The following is an 18,029-nucleotide window of genomic DNA, read 5'->3' on the forward strand; positions in this document are numbered from 1 at the left end:
CCAAGTCTTATTCAATATCAGCTGCAATTTTACAGTGAGTTAAATAATGGTTATTAATGGCTGATTTAACTGTAAATACAGGGGTTTGTGACCAATTACAACTCTAATAGCTAACATAGAAGTACGTATATTAAAAAAAAAAAAAGAAAAAAAGAAATGTTACAAGACACAAACTCCCTGTAGCAGGTCTATGAGCTATTCAGCATCAAGGATTTTATTATATAACTCTCCAGCCCACTTCGAGAGATCCCTGTTTAAATACAGAGGTACCTAAGAGACTAATCAGGAATGTCGTTGTGATCATATGCCACTGCACAGATCATATATTTTTTTATCTTTGCAAGATATCATAACCCTGTAAGACTGTCTGACCTTTTAGTAAATAGAAGCAGATGTAACATTGTTTGCTAACTATTTCCCTCCTCTTGGCTCACTGGAGAAAAAGGAAAAAGATTGTGTTTAGAGTGGGACGAGTAATTCAATTCAAATCTTTGAATACACACAGTTTTCCTCTCTGACTTTTCGTATGAATTATTACTCAGTTAATAGTCTTGGTGGGAAAACAGTTACTGGATTATCCAAATATTTCACCAGCTGTTTGTCCTAAATAAATTTGAATTATATCTGTTACCTATCCAGAGCCAGTGCTGCTGCTATCTTCTCAGTGCTGCCCTATGAAAGGGCAAGGAGCAATGGGCATAAACACAAATACAAGAAATTATTTTTAGCATCAGAAAGCTTTTTTACTGTGATGGTGATTGAACACTGGCACAGCTTGTCCAAGAAGGCTGTGTATTCTCCATCCTTGGAGATGTTCAAAACCTGATTGGAGAAGACGCTGATCAGCCTGGACTTGGGCCCTACCTTGCATAAGGGCATTAGAAAAGGTGGTCTCCAGCGGTACCTTCTGATCTCAACTGTTCTGTGATCCTATGAAATCCTGCATGAAAAAAGATAGCAAACCACTAGCAATCAGGAAGCAGAGCTAGTATGACACAGGCATGTACTGTGAAATGCTAATTTCCAATGCCTTTGTGATTCTTCAAATCATATATATATGTTAATTTATATATTTTGTTATTACACATATATTTTGTACATGTGTAATAACTGATTAGACTCTTCAAGTAGTCTATTCAGTCTTCTTATTAATGGACCTTGAATTTTGTTTCTCCCTCTGTTCATATAGTAGAAACAAAAATATAACAAGGTAACCTTTGCTGATGATTCCCTTGATTCAGGGAAATAGCATAATTTATTTCTCCCCGAAATGAGAACAGCAGGAGGAGTGAGTAATATGGACTACAGGAATGACCATAAGCAAGGGGAAGATTTCCAGACAAAGAAAAATGAGATAGGCTGTGCTTAAACAGAATTTTCTGTAGCCGTTTCAAAGGGCCAGCAAAGTACATTCATCACCCCAGAAACTCCAGGAGAACAGACACTGTGTTTTTATGAAGTGTTCAGGATAATTGAGTGTAACATTCAAGCTGAGCTAGTTTTGTATGTATCAGGTAGTGAGAAAATGAGGCAGAATTAACCAAGTGTGAAAATGATAAATAACAAAGTCACAAGAGATTTTAAATTTTTATCTTTTGACTTGCCTTACTACATGTAGATATGTGGGATAATGTCCTCATAACTCACATGGTAACTTACTAGTATTTCTCTTATATTAATTTGCATGAAATTGAAGACATTAGATTGGAAATGATCTGTCACAGATAGTCTGTGGTGGAAATCATGAAGTCTATGATTAGGAAGAAGTCATAAATTCTGTACAGACCCTAGCAGAGCTTGCAAAGAGTGAGAAATGTGGTAGCAGAAAGCAACGGGTTAGGTGGTCCTAGCCTAAGTGTATCCAGGAACAGTGTCACAACCCAAGAGGAAACATTAGATCTCAAACACCCTGTGGGGATGTGGAAAAGGCAATCTACATTTTCTTTGTGTTATGACTTAGCATAACATAGCTTATTTTTAATAGAAACAGAGTTAAACTGAGGTGGCAGGATGTGTCCCTCTGTGCTTCTTGCTGAATCTGTGCTTGAAATGTGAGGTATGCTAGAAAAGCTGTATCCTTACTCCAGTGATTCCCTTGCCAGCCTCCTGAAGGAACCAATAATGAGTGAAGTGAAAGCATTCCCTCAGTCTGGTGGTGCATTTGTTGAGGGGCAAAAATCCTTGGATAGTAAGAGCTATGATTCAAGTGGAAAGACAAATGACATCATTTTATAGTTTGTTATATTATTTAACATGACACAGTTGGGAAACAATGAAATGCCCTCTGAGATCTCCTTCTAGTCTGTTTTTGATGTAGTCCAGTATTAAATAGGTTGTTCTCTGTTCAATGTGACTGAAAAAGATAATTATATAATTATTAAATGGGAAGGTCAGGCAGTGAATAAATACATAAGAACTGCTTCTACAAAGACACATAGAAATGGAGTGAAAAGTATTGTTTCTAGTCACTCTGTGAGAAGGAGGTCCACTTAGTGGGATTAAAAACCTGAACATCACAAAAAGAAATGTTGGATGCTCTCAAAATCTCATTATCAGCAAAATGAACACACTATATATATAGAGCTAAGACCCAAATGTTACTCCAATTAATGTGTTACCCATGCAAATTATCTAATGAATACAGAAAATATTTTGTAGTAATACAGATAAAAATTATACAACCTCTCTCATCAACACTTCTGAATATCTACCTCTTTGCTCTAGTGCTGAAATCACCTTTGCGCCTGAAGATTGATGGTGTCAGACATCCTTAGGGTTGCAGGGTTAGGGGCTGTGATCGAACCTTACCAGTACTGAATCCTGTGCCAGGAGGAGTGGGTTGCTTGTAGGTTCAGCCCCTTTGGCAAGGGTTTCCTCTCTCTTGAGGTAACATGGGGCACCATTCTTCACCCCCTCATCTGGCAATCACCGTTGTTGGGGGTGTACAGCTAGACTCCTGAGCATTTAACAAATATCATAAATATGTTTTTTCTTTAATTATGCCCATGATGTAAATCCACCTAATGGAGCTAAAATAAAATTTTATTGCTGCAAATTAATGTATACATTCATATTACAACTATTACTACTAATGTCAGTGACTGGATACTAGACTTTCTCAATTAAGTATGACAGTTTTTATATTCTGGGATAAACTGATCATTCACATGCTAATAATGCTGTTTGAGGAAATTTTTTATTTAAAATGCACTTCCTAGGTATCAGTTCAGATGTTGGATTCCAAAAATTGGATATGAGAAAAACTGCTAGGTTTAAATAAAGCCTTGGGCTGACAGAGACTAGGGAAAAACCTCCATCTAGAGTCCAGACAAGGATCCATTGATGTCATGGGTTTGGAATGTCCTGCCCAAACCTGGAGAAACCATGCCCTGATATTAAACCTGTGCAGCAAACCTTTTGTGTTTTCTCTCTCCCTCTGTGTTACCTGTCCTCCCCTGTAAAATCCCTCAAGATAAAGTAGGGTGTTTCCTGTGGTGTAATTGTAAGACCCCAAGATTTGTTAATCTGAGTTTTTCCCTTATGTCATCCTTGTGAAATCCCCTAATTTTAATAGAATGAACATGCAAACCCCCGATGAATATGTAAACCCCCTGTTGAATATGTAAACCCTACACCCTTTAAATATGAGCTTTTGAGTCCAATAAACATTTCAGTTTTCTCACCTCCCTGGGATCTTCTTAGCTTTATTGACCTCCGCAGGTCAGGTCACCAGTATATTTAAAAGGAGAAGAATTTAAAAATAAAGTAAATCTGGTATGCACATCATAAACACAAGAAATAAAACAGTGTTTTATATAAAAACAAGTTTTGCCACAATAGGATGAACTTCTTATCATGTATGAATCAAATTTTCTTTACATACTGACATTTCAGCAGGTATTTTAAGCTGTATAGTTATTCTATAATTTCAGTGAGCATACTTAGGGAGGTAATTGTAACCAAACACTGCTGCTTAAATTGAACATCTTTGCTCTAATATCCATATTGACTTCAGTCAGCAGTTGGACTTCAGATTAATTTTTTCCATTGACATGTTCTATTTACTCTTGGCTGTTTTCTCCTGTCGCAAAATGCATTGATTAATATTCTCTCACAAAAGAACTTCCCCTCACCTCTTAATTTGTATCCATATAAAGAGCAAGAGCTTCTAAAGATAGGTCTGAATACTGTAAAAATACTACACAGCAATGTACTGGTCAGGGCTGAACCAGTTCACAAGGAAACAACATGAACTGATTTCTGTAGCTGAGGAACGCTTTTTTTCCCACCATCAAAATAGACTGGTAAGGCTTAGAAATTCATTGACAATGGGCAAGTTACTATCAACGACAATTATTTCTTCACTTACCTGCCAGGTGTATTTAAGAAGAGTCAGCAGGCTGATGGCATGTTGGATAACTTAAAATTATCCAGTTAAGGTAGTCTAAAGTCATGAGCTATTTGGGGTGTATACACCCTTTTCATTCTGTGGAAGTCAGATTATAGAAGTGGGACATGTAAACCCTCCAACATGTCATTGGACTGCTAAGTGTAAAGAAACAATATAGAGAATGGACTTTCAAATGTTACTAATAAATATTTCATAACATGAAATAGAAAGGACAGAAGAGGTAGAATAAACACTGTGGTCCTCCTACACCCACTGAGGTGGCAGCAAAGGCTGTCTGACCTTCACCACATAGTCTTTGTGTGCATCCTTATCTCCTTAAATGACCTAATTACTCCTCCCACTTTAATAGTAATGTCTCTGCAACTTCTATTTTCTTTGCTCTCTTTGTCATGATTTTTCTTTGTTATAGAACAGAGGTGGTCTCTATATTTGTTATCAGCAGTGCACTTAGTTGTTGGAGGTCTGTTTGTTTCCTTGGTGCTGAACTGTGTGTACAAAATACACTCCCTCAGCTATATAGAATTTAGGGAAGAATACATATATGTGTTTAAAACTGGCCTTGTTAAGTCACCTGTGTTCAGAATTGCTAGAGTTCCAGAGTCTGATACAGTAAACATTTCTTGTAAAAGTGATGAGGTTTGTTTTATCAGGAAGCCATGTTAAACATCACCTTTCATAAATGTTGAAATTGATCAAAGTAGTCAACATCTAACCTTTCAAGAGATTGTTTAAACTTACAAGACTGCATAGGAAATTACATGCTGAAAGAAATAAATAGAAGTTTCAGGACAGTCATCAGAATGGAATGAATAGTGCCATATAAAACAATCTGAGTTACATTCATCTAGTTAAATGGAGACAACTATGATTTACATTTATACAGCTGAGTTAATCCTTTAGACTTCCTGCAAAATAAATGGAGAATATTAGGTGACATCTACACTGCTGACTTAATCTAACAAAGGAAGTGACTCTTGATTCCCTGGTTAATTGTATCAGTGTGATTCATGTCAACTATTTTTCAGGCCAGACCTTCTAAAGCTTAATGATGACATCCACAGTTTGTGGACTATCATTCAGCTCCAGATTCAAGACATAAAGATTTAGGAGTCTAAACAAATAGTTAGTGCAGCTACCACCAACTAGATGGCTTGTGCTCTTTGAGATGCCTTAAAGTATTTCTCCTGATGTCCAGCTACCAACCTGGGCACAGATTTTTCTGTTGGTCTTCTATTAGAACCTTGTACATAGCTTGAACACCAATGGGAGACCTCTGTTTTTTCTGAGCAGCAATTGAAGATCAGGCAATATCCCCAAGGGAATATCAAATGACACTTCCCATATATGGGCAACAGAATTAGGCCTCATGTCCAGAAATGTATGGGACTATTTTAAACCCTGCAACATGTTTTCTAATTCTAAGTAGACTTTCTGTGTTTCATAGAATGTATTAAATGGCATTAGATGCATATGTTTAGACAACTGAATCCCACAACTAATCTACACTACCACTAAAGAGATAACATGACTTTTAATTAGAAACTTGCATTAGACATCTACATTTTTTGTATTTATAACCTATAACTTAGTTCTGTGCATTCATTGTAAATATGGAAATTCAAGTAAGATTAATATAATTCTGTCTGTATGGTTATTGCATTTATAGCTTTCACATTCATTAACACCCTTATCTGATGACAGTTGTATTATAGGCCCTAAACATTTGCAAAGCGTTGAAAGAATGAAATAGTATTTTCAGGACTCATCTGTTTGTTGTATGCCGAGATTTAAGCCCGCACATTAAGGCAATACATTTATAGCAGGAAAAAAATAATACTGAAAAAAAGTGGTCCAAGAATAAGAGAAAAGCTAAATGAATATTTCTGTACCTACATTGGAAATCCTTTGTAAGTAACAACTGCTTAATCTTTAAAAGGTCATTGGAGGAGAATAGTTGGCAACTCCCACAGGACAAGTAGCAAATAAGACAACAGTGTTTTTAAAAACTTGTTGCACTGAGTCAAACAGTGGATCAACTGTTTGTTGTATCTTAATTACTTGTGATTCTAGTGTTGTCAAGGAAAAAGTGTATAACACTGAACGTACACTTTTATTGAAACTTAACACATACATTACAAGGCACTATCAGCTTTGTCCTGTAACTGCTGTCTCTTTAAGTCCTGTATGGGATTCTTTGTTTCCTCCAATATTAAACCCCTCAGAGTAAGGCTCTTGCTGACACCACCTCAAATATTCATTATTGATACTATGCTCTTACAAAGCCCAAAGCACATACAGCTACATGCATAACATGCACATAAGCACATACACAGTCTGTACAAGCTATAATTGCTAGTGGGCTGTTACATAGCCCAAAGCAAGAATTATATTACTGATTATATGATCACTAATTGAACAGAAACTGACTCTATTTCAAGCTCATCTCTAAAAAGACTGAGTAAAAGGGTTGTTAATTCTGAGAGTTGACTGATACCTGTCTACCTTCTTACAATATTTCAGGTAGGTGTAAATTTATAGGCACAAGTTCTAGATGCCTATCCATGAAGTACTTCAAGCAATGGCACTACAGAATGTTAGGTAAGTGAACTTCCAAAAGCAGTAAAAGTTTCAACGTTAAAAGATTATGAAATAAGTATTTGTTTTGCCAGTTCTTTGTGAAAAGCGCTGTCTAAAACTCAGAGAAGCAGGGGACAGTGATGAAAGCTATGCTCCATTGAATGAGAACATTTGAAAGAGCTCAGTGGTATATGAAATGAAGAATGATATTCCAATATACTTCAGGTAAAAAAAAATATTTCTAACTTTTGAAAGTGATCTCTGCTTTCTGTTTATCTGCAAAGATACCTAGTATCCTGTTTTGCTCATTACAGAGAGAACAGACTCCTTCAGTTAGATCAGACGAGCCAGTCTTCCTGCTGACTACTTTGGTGCCTTCAAGTAAGTCACTTAAATGTGTTTGTTTGGTTTCTTTAACCTGTATTTAATCATCTCACCAAAATACACAGTATTTTGCACACAATCAGTGTATAATGACTGCATTAAGGAAAATGTCAGTGTTTGCACTTAAAAAGAACACACAGAAATAGAAGGTGTAAAGATATAAAAAAGAAATTTCTTATATATGGGATCTAAAAGTTTAAAGATTTTAGCAGCAGATAATATTCATCTGTTTTTATATTTACCCTGGATTACATTCTAGAAAAAAACCAATGAATTCTAAACCTTTCTTTGCTTGAAAATAGAAAAAAAAAGGGATGAAGAATGAGGATGAGATTGAAGTCACAACTGGACATGCACACAGAATGAAATTCATATGCTTGAGAAGAAAAATCTGTGAACATAGAAAAGGAAGTCAGTCAAAAGAGTGACTCTCTTCTGATTATTAAAATGTTAGCAAATCACTGTTCCTTTCCTCCATATTTGACATAAGAAAATGCTATGCTTGTGAGTAAATATATTCATTTTAATTCACATGAAGTGCAAATATTGCCTGGCAGGCTATCAGGGCTTAAAATTTCTTAGTCTTGTACCCATATTTATTTTTAAGTACAATTCTTACATCTCAGATTGAAGATCCTCAGAAATAGGAAACGTTTCAGCAAGATCTTATGGCTGTATCTACATTAATAGTGCTAAGTCTGCACTAAAAGTGATCTGAACTGTTCTTGGGCTCTGAAGGCAATTCCATGATACAGCCTGTTTCTGTTCTAGCAAAGTGCCTTAGACCTCCAAACTCTGCCTACTGGGCGAGAACAACTTAGGAGCTAAACCATGTCCAGGAATTACTAGGCCAAGTGTTATTTGGAAAGGGTCAAATTGTGCCAGGGAATGTTCCAATAGTTTATTAGTAAACACAGTCCAGTGTATACTGAATTTAAGACGACATAGTCATATTTTATGGTAAAACTGTACTCTGGTTTTGGTACATTTGTTATGTGTCTGAATTAATAATGATATCTTGCAAGTAGATGCATAAACTATACATTTCTATTTCCCCATAAAGCTATAAGAAATCATAATACCAAAATACTTAAACACTTATTTTCAAGTATGAGCATTAAGAAGGATGACTAAAGAACATAATCCTGAAGCCAGATTCTAGAATTTATGCAATTTTCATGCCAATAGCATGTTTTACCTTCTGACAAACCAACTCATTGGGATTACATTTCTCTCTTCAGTAGACAGAAAGATAGCCAAAGGATTGGAACAGGCAATAGTGGGAGATTAAAGTGATTTCCTTAAAATGACAAAAGGAAACAGTGGAGATTAGAATCATAACCAAATATCCTGCCCTACAAAGTCTTTAATCATTTGTCAGGCTGTCCTAACTCATATTAAAAGGGACTGAGTATGAAAAAAAACTTGATTATATTTTTAACAGCATTTATGGAGTACTATGAACTATGTAGCATGAAATATAAGAAATTCTCAATGTTATCTGTTGTTTCATAGTTTAAATATTAGTATTCTATGTATCTATTTCCATCAATGCAGTCTACTTGCCTATGAGATTTTTAACTTTGTCATTTAATCCCAGTTGTCAAACATAAACTGCCAGCAAAAGCTATGAAGTCTTGCTGACTCAAATTATCTGCTATACAAAACAATTTTTATAGTTAGTGTATGACAGATTTTTGAGTAATTGTGTTCATCCACAGAAAAATGAGGAAGCAGAATGGAAACTCTTATATCATAATGAAGTAAATATGGCAAAAATGCATCTGGTTGTTTAAAAAAGAAACACTCACAGGTTGAGTCTAGAAAATATGTTGCTCTCATTCATTATTTTTAATGTGTTAAACTGGAAAGATAATTTTTTAACAGCTGCCCTAAAAAAATATGCAAACTTGGTAAGATAGACAAGTTAATTGGTTCCATTTTCTGGATAAGGCATCTGCAGTCATTCCAATATGTGAAGAAAGCTACAAGCAGTCTTTCCTACTTTCCTGTAGCTGGTCTTACTTGGTTTAGTTTGTAATTCCTCTGAGAAGAAAGTGCTTATATTAGTCTAAATATATCATAAAAAGAGGACTACATGGTGTTCATGAGCAAACACCTGTCAGTATTATGATTAAAGAGAATAATGATCAGAATAATTTGAAAGGCATGTTCAGGTCTAAGAAGGAAGAGACAAAATCTAATATTGCACAGTTTTCCATTTGTTGTGGATTAGCCTTGGCAAGCATCTAAACCCCACATAGGTGCTTGCTCACTCCTCTGCAGCAGAACTGGAAAGAGTAAGAAGGTAAAAGTGCAAGAACTTGTGGATTGTGGTAAAAACAGTTTAATAGCAAAAGCAAAAGCAGCATATGCAAGCAACGTAATAAAAATAATTGTTTCACTACTTCACCACTTCCAGGAAAGCAGGACTCCATCATGTGTAACAGTTACTTGAAAGGCGAATATCATAAGTCTCCCTCACTTTCCTCCTTCTTTTCCCAGCTCTTTTTACTGAGTATGATGGCATATGGTGTGGGTTATCCCTTTGGTCAGCTGTCCTTGCTGTATTCCCTGATAACTTCCTAGAATCATAAAGGCACAGAATAGCTTGGGTTGAAAGGAACCTTTAAACACACCCTGCTGCCATGGACAGGGACATCTTTCACTAAATCAGATTGCTCAAAGCCCATGCAACCTCACTGTGAACATTTCCAATCCACAACCTCTCTGGGCAACCTGTTATGGAGTCTCATCACTCTCACTGTAAAAGATAAATCTTCCTTGTGTCCAATTTAAACCTACCCTCTTTCAGTTTCCCTATTGTCCCTTCTCTTGTCATTTCCAGGCCTCGGTTAAAAGTCTCTCTCTCTATGCCCCCCCAGTGTATTCACTTGCATGGTAGGATGAGAAGCAGAGAAGGCTTGATGTTGTGTAAGCACTGTTCAGCAAGAACTAAAACATCCCTGTGTTATCAGTGTTGTTTTGGCCGCAAATCCAAAAATTAGCTCCATACTAGCTACTATGAAGAAAACTAACTGTCCAAGCTAAAACCAGTACACTACTCATTTCAATTACAGTGTTTCACATTAAGCAATAAAAATTGCAAAGAATAATTGACATAAAGAAGGTAGGTAATAACTGCAAACCACACTAAGATTCACATTATTCATGATGATGATAGAGAACCATATTAAGGTAATGTGCATTCTAGGATATTAAGGATATTAATGCCAGTGAATAAATAGTTTTCTAAAATTATGGAAAAATAGTTATATGTCTAGTATTGGAGTAGCATTCTATATAGTATAACACTGGAATAGAACCTATTATATTTTTTTTATTTAAGTTACTATTTTAAGCTGTAGATGTTGCAATTGAATTGTTTAAAATCTTGCTGCTGGTCAAAGCTATTAAGCAACAATGACTTTAATAGTTCAAATAAAATTATTTTTGTATTACTACTTATTATTCTATGTATAGATGTATAGTAACTATTTCACCCAGTGAGTTTACCTGGAAAACATGAAAATAGTACCTGGAAAATACAATTCTGTTCAAAAAATCCTACATAGATAAGTCAGTTAAATGCTAATTGACTGGTATTTTGATTACACAGTTATTAAAAACCAGTAAGCTACAGCAGACTAGAAATTATTCCTATCATCACATTTATACTGCAGTTCTCACAAAGGCTTATCTACAATTATTTTTTTTTTTACAATTACTTGGTCACACGTATTCAGTGACTTGCATGCTGATGCATGAGAAGACTATTTTATTTAATCAGCAATAACACAAATTACTTAGTGTAGTGTGAACAGCAATAATTTTGAAGGAGAAGATAAAGAGTGGGAAAAATACTTCAGAAAAAAAATGTAATTATTACTTACTGTTAAATAAAACAGCCTGTTAAGTGAAATGTCAGAGAGAGGGCTAGCAATGTACTACTTCTGTCTTATCAGATACTGGATAAACGAATGGCCCTGCAAAACAGGAGAGACTTAGACTGTGTTGTCATGTTAGTACAAGATGACTGGATGTTGATATGTGTGTGGGCTTGAGTTAGGTACACACATTTGGCTTTCTTCCACTTTGAAAGAGAGGCAATTTAGAGAAGGATGTCTGTCACCAAACCTTTGCTAATGCTCTGTGATAATGTTTCAATTACTTCAGGAAGAGCATCAGAATGTTACACTCAGAATCATGTAACAGGCAAAAGGGAACACCATATGTTGAAAACTAAGAATTTGAATACCAAGCCAATTAATGTTTTACAAATCCAAATTATCCAATGAACACAAAGATTTAGTAATATTACAAAAGAAACTGTAATACCCCCTTGCACATGCACACTTCTGAGTATCTACCACTTTAATGCCAACATCACACTTCCATCACCTATTGGGAGACGAGTGAAGAAAAGTCTTTTATAGTTGACTTTATTTCTCACTATCCTATTCTATTTTAGTTAGCAAAGAAGTAAATTAATTTTCCTCAAGTCAAGTCTGTTTTGCCCATGACAGTAATTGATAAGCAATCTCTCTGCTTTTATCTCAACCCATGAACTTTCTATTTTCCACCCCTAAAGAAGAGAGGGTGAATGAGCAGCTGACTGGGAGCTTGGCCCTTAGCCCACCAAAACTGACCTTCCATATGCACTCTTCTGAGTATCCACACCTTAGTTCTGGTGCCAAAATAAACCTTCCACACTCCCCCTAGGCCTAAAGGTTGTCACTGTCAGTTCTCATGGTTGCTGGGCTGGGAGATGTGACCATAGCTCACTGGTGCTTCAGGCTCCAGGGTGAGAAAGAGCAGGGTGCCCATGGCAAATGCAGTCCTATTGGAACAGGACCCTAGTCAAGGCTCTGGTAATGTGCTTCTTCTCCCCCTCTTGCTCCCTCCCTCTCTCCCTGATATCTCCCTACTGGGGCCCTGCAGGTTAGGATAGCAAGTGCTCCTGCCTCACCTCCTTATACAAAGGGCTGTTGCTCCCTTTCCTGCCCAAGATTTGTCAGAGTGTTGCATCCAGCTAACTGTGCTCCCCAAGTCAACACATGCTGTCACCAGGAGGGAAAGACTTGCATCAGGAAGGGAACTGGGCCAGAAGATAGGTGTGTTCCTCTTATGGTCCTCAAAGGCTCCAAACAGAAACAATTGAGAACAATTCTTCAAATCAAGGTTCATATAAGCCCAAGGTCTGGCTTTTCCACAGAAAGAACCACAAAAAATTAGAAAAATTTATTTAATTATTTTCAAAGTAATCTGCATCTCAAGTTAAACAGCTAACTCTCTCTTCTACTATTTTCTGGAAATGGGGATGATTTCAGTGACTTCAGATGCTTTCTTAGGACTTTCTTTGTCCAAAGCAGATTAATAATTTCATAAATGTTATTTTACCTTCAGGCTAAAAAGAAGATGTTGCAATAGACCTTTAAAGGATCTACTTGAGATGTCTTATCTTCCTTCCTTCTTTCTCTCAAGGTATGTTGGTAAGCTCCTTTTCTGGAGATATTGAGATTTATTTATGCTTGTTTCTACAGCAGCTCCAAACCACATAAATAATGTAGGAATGTAAGTAACACTATAGAACTAAACATAGTAAACAAGTAGAAAGCTTTCAATATTGCTACAAACCACATATGGGTTATTCTCAGGAGCTTTGAGGATATGTTATTTAAAAAGTAAAATCCTTATGAAAAATAATGGGTGATACCACATTTTACTGTGATGAATTTTTAAACATCTAGATGCTGCAATAAAGAAGAATGTACAGATACTTTAGAAAAAAAGGCAATTTTTTAACTATAAATCTGAGAAAAAAAGCAAAGAAGGGAGTTACACCTTTTTTTCATCAGATGCATTACTACAAGAAGTTTTGTTGATCTCCACCTGTTTTTTTTTCAGTAGTTATATTCCAAGAGATAAATTATCTAATCTAAATTCATGCACACTGAAAAATGTGAAAGTCTTTCTTGATGCCTGATCTTGATAAATGCACCAGCTACATCCCAGTTTTGCATCAAGCCAATTCAGACGCACCATCTTCCTCTCCATTTTTTCTTTGTGCAGTTGCTTTTATATTTCAGTAGGTCTCTGAGTGATAACGCGGTTCTTTCACAAAGCTGGAATAATCTTAAATGAAGAAAACTTCCTTTTCAGGATCTGTAATTGATGGCATGCATCAATTTAAAGCTACCAGGCAGAAAGCAGAGAAAGAAAGGAAGAGACGAAGCTAAAGGGAAACCTCTCTCCAGTGGCCTGGTCAGAAGAACAATTGGGTCACCCAACAAGAATTCTTTGGGCATCTTCTACAACACACTAGGTAGTGATAACAATGAAGATGATGCTAATGATGATCTTCATGTTTTCTCCCTAGTATAATTACACTCTTCAGCGAGACTACTTCAAGATCCCCAGTGTAGTTTCTGTTTCTGACTGTATTAGTGCTGGTTAGAGAAGCTTAATTAAATGTGGGTTTTGCATGCTAATAGATTGTTAATCTTTGCACATGTATATTATTTGGTTAATATTTATCAAATATGAAAATTACTATTATCTTGTTATCTACTAGGTTCTATTTTTTGTAATATGAATGTATAGACTAAAAGCTATAAGGTGAATGGTGAAGGGATCTTAGTACAGGGTTATAGACTAAAGCTACAAGTAAAAGGGTGAGGAGATAAAGGGAAAAGCAAGGTGGTGATCTATTCAAACACAAAGTGGAATAGAGGCTTAATTCCATTGCATACAGATGGGAATCTAGTGCTTTTGAGATGTTTAGGATATTGTAGCTATTCCAGATGAGCGTGATTTTCCTATAGGTTCTGTATCTTTTCTGTTGGCCCTGTGAGGGTATTTTCATATATTCTAGGGAACCTGAAATGTTACTTGATGTCTCTGTGTGGGTAGCCATATTGAGCTATTAATATTTGTCTTCTGGATAATCAATGTTAGCTGAAATGAGGTCTACTGTCTTTCCATTAGTCAAAGAGAAAAAAGTGGACTCCTCCAGGAGAAAATACAGTAAATGTATGCTTATAAGCCAAGAACATTCTCTGAACTTCTTATTGAACTTGACTGACTAAATATGGAAAATAAAGGAGTAATTTTGTTTTAAATATTGTTTCTTAGTGTCACTTTTAATAGTAGAGAATATCTTCTCTGGTCTCAGGGTGGTTTCCTGCAGAACATGTGTAATATCTGCTAGTATCATGCAGAGGTCTCAAATAACCTCTGCTATTTCAGAACTTCGGTTTTCATGACTTGAAATACAACCTGTCTTCAAAATTAGCATTCATATATCTTGTGCTGAATATTTTTAACGTGAAATCCCCGTTGCTGTTTACTAAACGAATTCAAACTGGTACCATCACACTGACAGAAAACCGCTAAAGGTCAATCAGCAAAGTTATGTTAAATTGCATGTGGCCAAGGAGGTGTAGCCAGGATTGGGGTTAGACCTAGTTTTATTTATCAACTTTATTTCTATTTTGGATGGAGGAGCAAATTGCACATTAATTAAATTTTCAGTCAATATTAAATTGGAATGTATTATAAATACCATTGTGGATAAAGGAATAATCTAGCAAGACCAAAGGAAGTTTGAATTATTTGCAGGAAATAAAATGATATTTAATCTTGGGAAATATGCAAGCTGTACATCTGGGGAATAACGATTCAGAAAGACCATATGAGAGAGGGAGGAAATTTTGTTGGCAATAAAGACTAAGGGTGAAGAGAATAGCAAACCTCATGTGAATTTCAAGGTACTGTAGCAATAAAAAAATAAAGCAACACTAAACTGCAGAAATAAAGATGTAGAAAAATAATTTCAGATACTCCTTGTTTTTTGGTATTAGAAATTAGTTTTTAGAACACTGAGCAGATGTGACACTTTATAATGAAGAATAGCTTGACAAACTGGATACAAATTAGAAATTAAACCAAATGCACTGTCCAGAAGAACTAGTGAGAATATTGAAGAATAGAAAATCTGAATACTGTAAATTGGTTACAGAAAATTGCTAATATGAATAGCAATTTGAAACATTTGAAGGGTACAAATACTGAAAAAAAAGAGCTCTAAATTGGAAAATTAGATGACATTTACTCAAAGAAAAATCAAGCTGTTAAGGTAACAAATTTTAGATACGTATGTCTGTTTTGTAACTATTCATCTTTAGAGATGACAACTGTGCTCTTTTTGGCTTGGATAGGGTTAATTTTTTTCATAGTAGCTGGAATGGTGCTATTGTTTTAAATTTGTGCTGAAAATGTTGATAACACAGGGATGTTTTAGTTATTGCTGAGCAGTGTTTACGTAGCTTCTCTGACTCTCACACCACCCCACCAGCCAGCTGACTCACAAAAATCTGGGAGAAGACACAGACAGGACAGATGAGCCCTACTGACCAGAGGGATATCCTGCACCATATGGCATCATGCTCAGCACATAAAGCTGGTGGAAGAAGAAGAAAGGAGGGGATGTTCAGAATGCTGGTGTGTGTCTTCCCAAGTCACCCTAATGCGTGATGGAGCCCTGCTTTCCTGGAGATGGCTGAACACCTGAGTTCCCATGGGAAGTGGTGAATTAATTCCTTATTCAGCTTTGTTTTTCTGTGCAGCTTTTGCTTTGCCTATTTAGATTTAGATTGTCAACCCGTAAGTTTTCTCACTCTTTCGATTCTCTCCCCCATTGCAGCAGTGTCAAATGAGCAAGAAGTTGTGTGATGCTTAGTTACCAGCTGGTGTTAAAACACAACAACAGTTCCTCTGGTTGGTGGGGTATTTTACACAATAGTTAACATTTAGTATTGACCAACACTCAGTAATCCTTTCTCCCAGGCTTATTCAGAACTGGATTCTCCCATCTAAAAGTTGAACAAGTAGATAAAGATACTAGTTTATGCACCATTTGGAGATGGATAGATTAGACATTCTGCTGATGGCAAACATAAGAAGAGATAAAGTAATTTTGAATGACATTTCTTCAGGATCTTTCTTCTTCCTACTCAGTTTTTCTGACCTCTGACTAGAAGTCTTTCTACAAAGGAACTTTGGAAGGCTAAGGCTATACTGTGACCATTGTTTGGAATATCTTCATTCTACGGCTCCTGATTATGAGCATCTGAACCCTGTCTAGTCAGCCCAATCCTTTAGTGGAGTAGCAGCAGCTCCCATATATATATATATATATATACAGGAGTTGGCAGATTCCCTTTATGTGGCCTTTCTAGAGTTCTCCTCCTGTATTTCCTCTACACTGGTATATTTCATTGTGTGATGACTGTGAAATATTAGGACTTTCCTTACATTCTACAGTAGGTTTTTTAAGTAATTCTTTTAACACCAACCTGTAATTTTTGGTTGAATATATCTTTGTTTCACCTGACAACTTTCTTTAAGATAGATTCAGAAAGAAAAGGAAGGAAAAAAACACTATACTCTCCCATTCTTTTCAATTCTCATTTCTTTAAGGAGTTTTCAATTATGTAGACTCTACATGTATTCCATAACTGTGGTTTTCCTGAGAGGAGAGTTGAGGTATCCATAAGGGGTTCTTATTTATGTGACCCATGTTTAGCTATCCAGATTATCTCAGAAGACAGAAAAGAGACAACCCATTCAGTGTCACAGCAGAACTAGAAGACAGAAACAGAAAGTGAAGTACTTCTTCAGGATCTGAAGGAGAAACACTGTACAATTTAAGAAAGCTATTGCACTGGAACTGTTACTTTTAATCCTTTAATTCTCTTCCAGCAGATGAAGGGAAATGATTATTCCCTTCTCTTCAATGTCTGAAGACTGCATGTGGAGAACTGTGCCCTACTGGGGGCTCCACAGTACAAAAAGACACTGACAACCAGGAGTGAGTATGGTAGAAGTCCATCAAAGTGTACGGGGGCTGGGCCCCGTGGTGTACAAGGGGAGTATGGGAGGACTGGGTTTGTTCAGCCTTGAAAACTGAAGGATATCATAGGGATCTTACTACTGCCTACAATTTCCAATAGTAATAGATTGTTAAAACAAACAAACTAAACAGAACAAGATTTTTCCAGGGTAGACAGTGGATGACAAATTTTGTTGCTAAAACAGAGTGGGCAAAAATTGAAACATGGGAAATTATGACTTGATGAAAGGAAAAGGTCTTTCACTGTGTGAGTGATTCAACTCAGGAAACAGTCTTCTTGGTGATATACTTGGAGATATTCAGAACCAGACTGGTCACGATATTGAGCAACCTGCTCGTAGTGGACCTGCTTTGTGTAGGACATTGGACTGTATGACTTCTCAAGGTCCTTTTCAACTTGCATGCTTCTGCACTTTTATGAAAAGATGAGCCTTTATGCAGGTACACAGAAAATAAGGGGAGAAAAATATGGTTACATGTTCAGATGAGATTAAAAGAATATAAATTTCTTACAATGGAAGATTTCCCTTCACAGTACAAGCAAATGTGTACGCAGGATTAATTCTTCTAGAGTGACTGAACTATGACTAAATGTAGATGTTTAGGGAGATACCTATCTCAATTTTTAGTACATAATTTTAAGTAGGTTAATTCCTGCTTGTCTTCTGTCACAAAGTCTCATACTGATTGGCAGATCGTGGCTAAATCTTTTGTCAGCTGAGCTTTCTCATCACAGAGATCTTG

General features: G+C 36.2%; 1 long non-coding RNA gene across 1 annotated transcript in view; it reads left to right on the forward strand.

Moving 5' to 3' along the window:
* Positions 1-14,493, forward strand: part of LOC135409862 (uncharacterized) — a 137,316-nt gene extending 122,823 nt beyond the window's left edge. Inside the window, exons 2-4 of the long non-coding RNA XR_010428391.1 lie at positions 6,932-7,009; positions 12,779-12,856; positions 13,535-14,493. This is a non-coding gene — a long non-coding RNA (uncharacterized LOC135409862). The remainder of the gene's footprint in view (positions 1-6,931; positions 7,010-12,778; positions 12,857-13,534) is intronic.
* The last annotated feature ends 3,536 nt before the right edge of the window (positions 14,494-18,029 follow it).

The sequence above is a fragment of the Pseudopipra pipra genome, chromosome 2 (assembly GCF_036250125.1).
Source record: "Pseudopipra pipra isolate bDixPip1 chromosome 2, bDixPip1.hap1, whole genome shotgun sequence".
Lineage (NCBI taxonomy): Eukaryota > Metazoa > Chordata > Aves > Passeriformes > Pipridae > Pseudopipra > Pseudopipra pipra.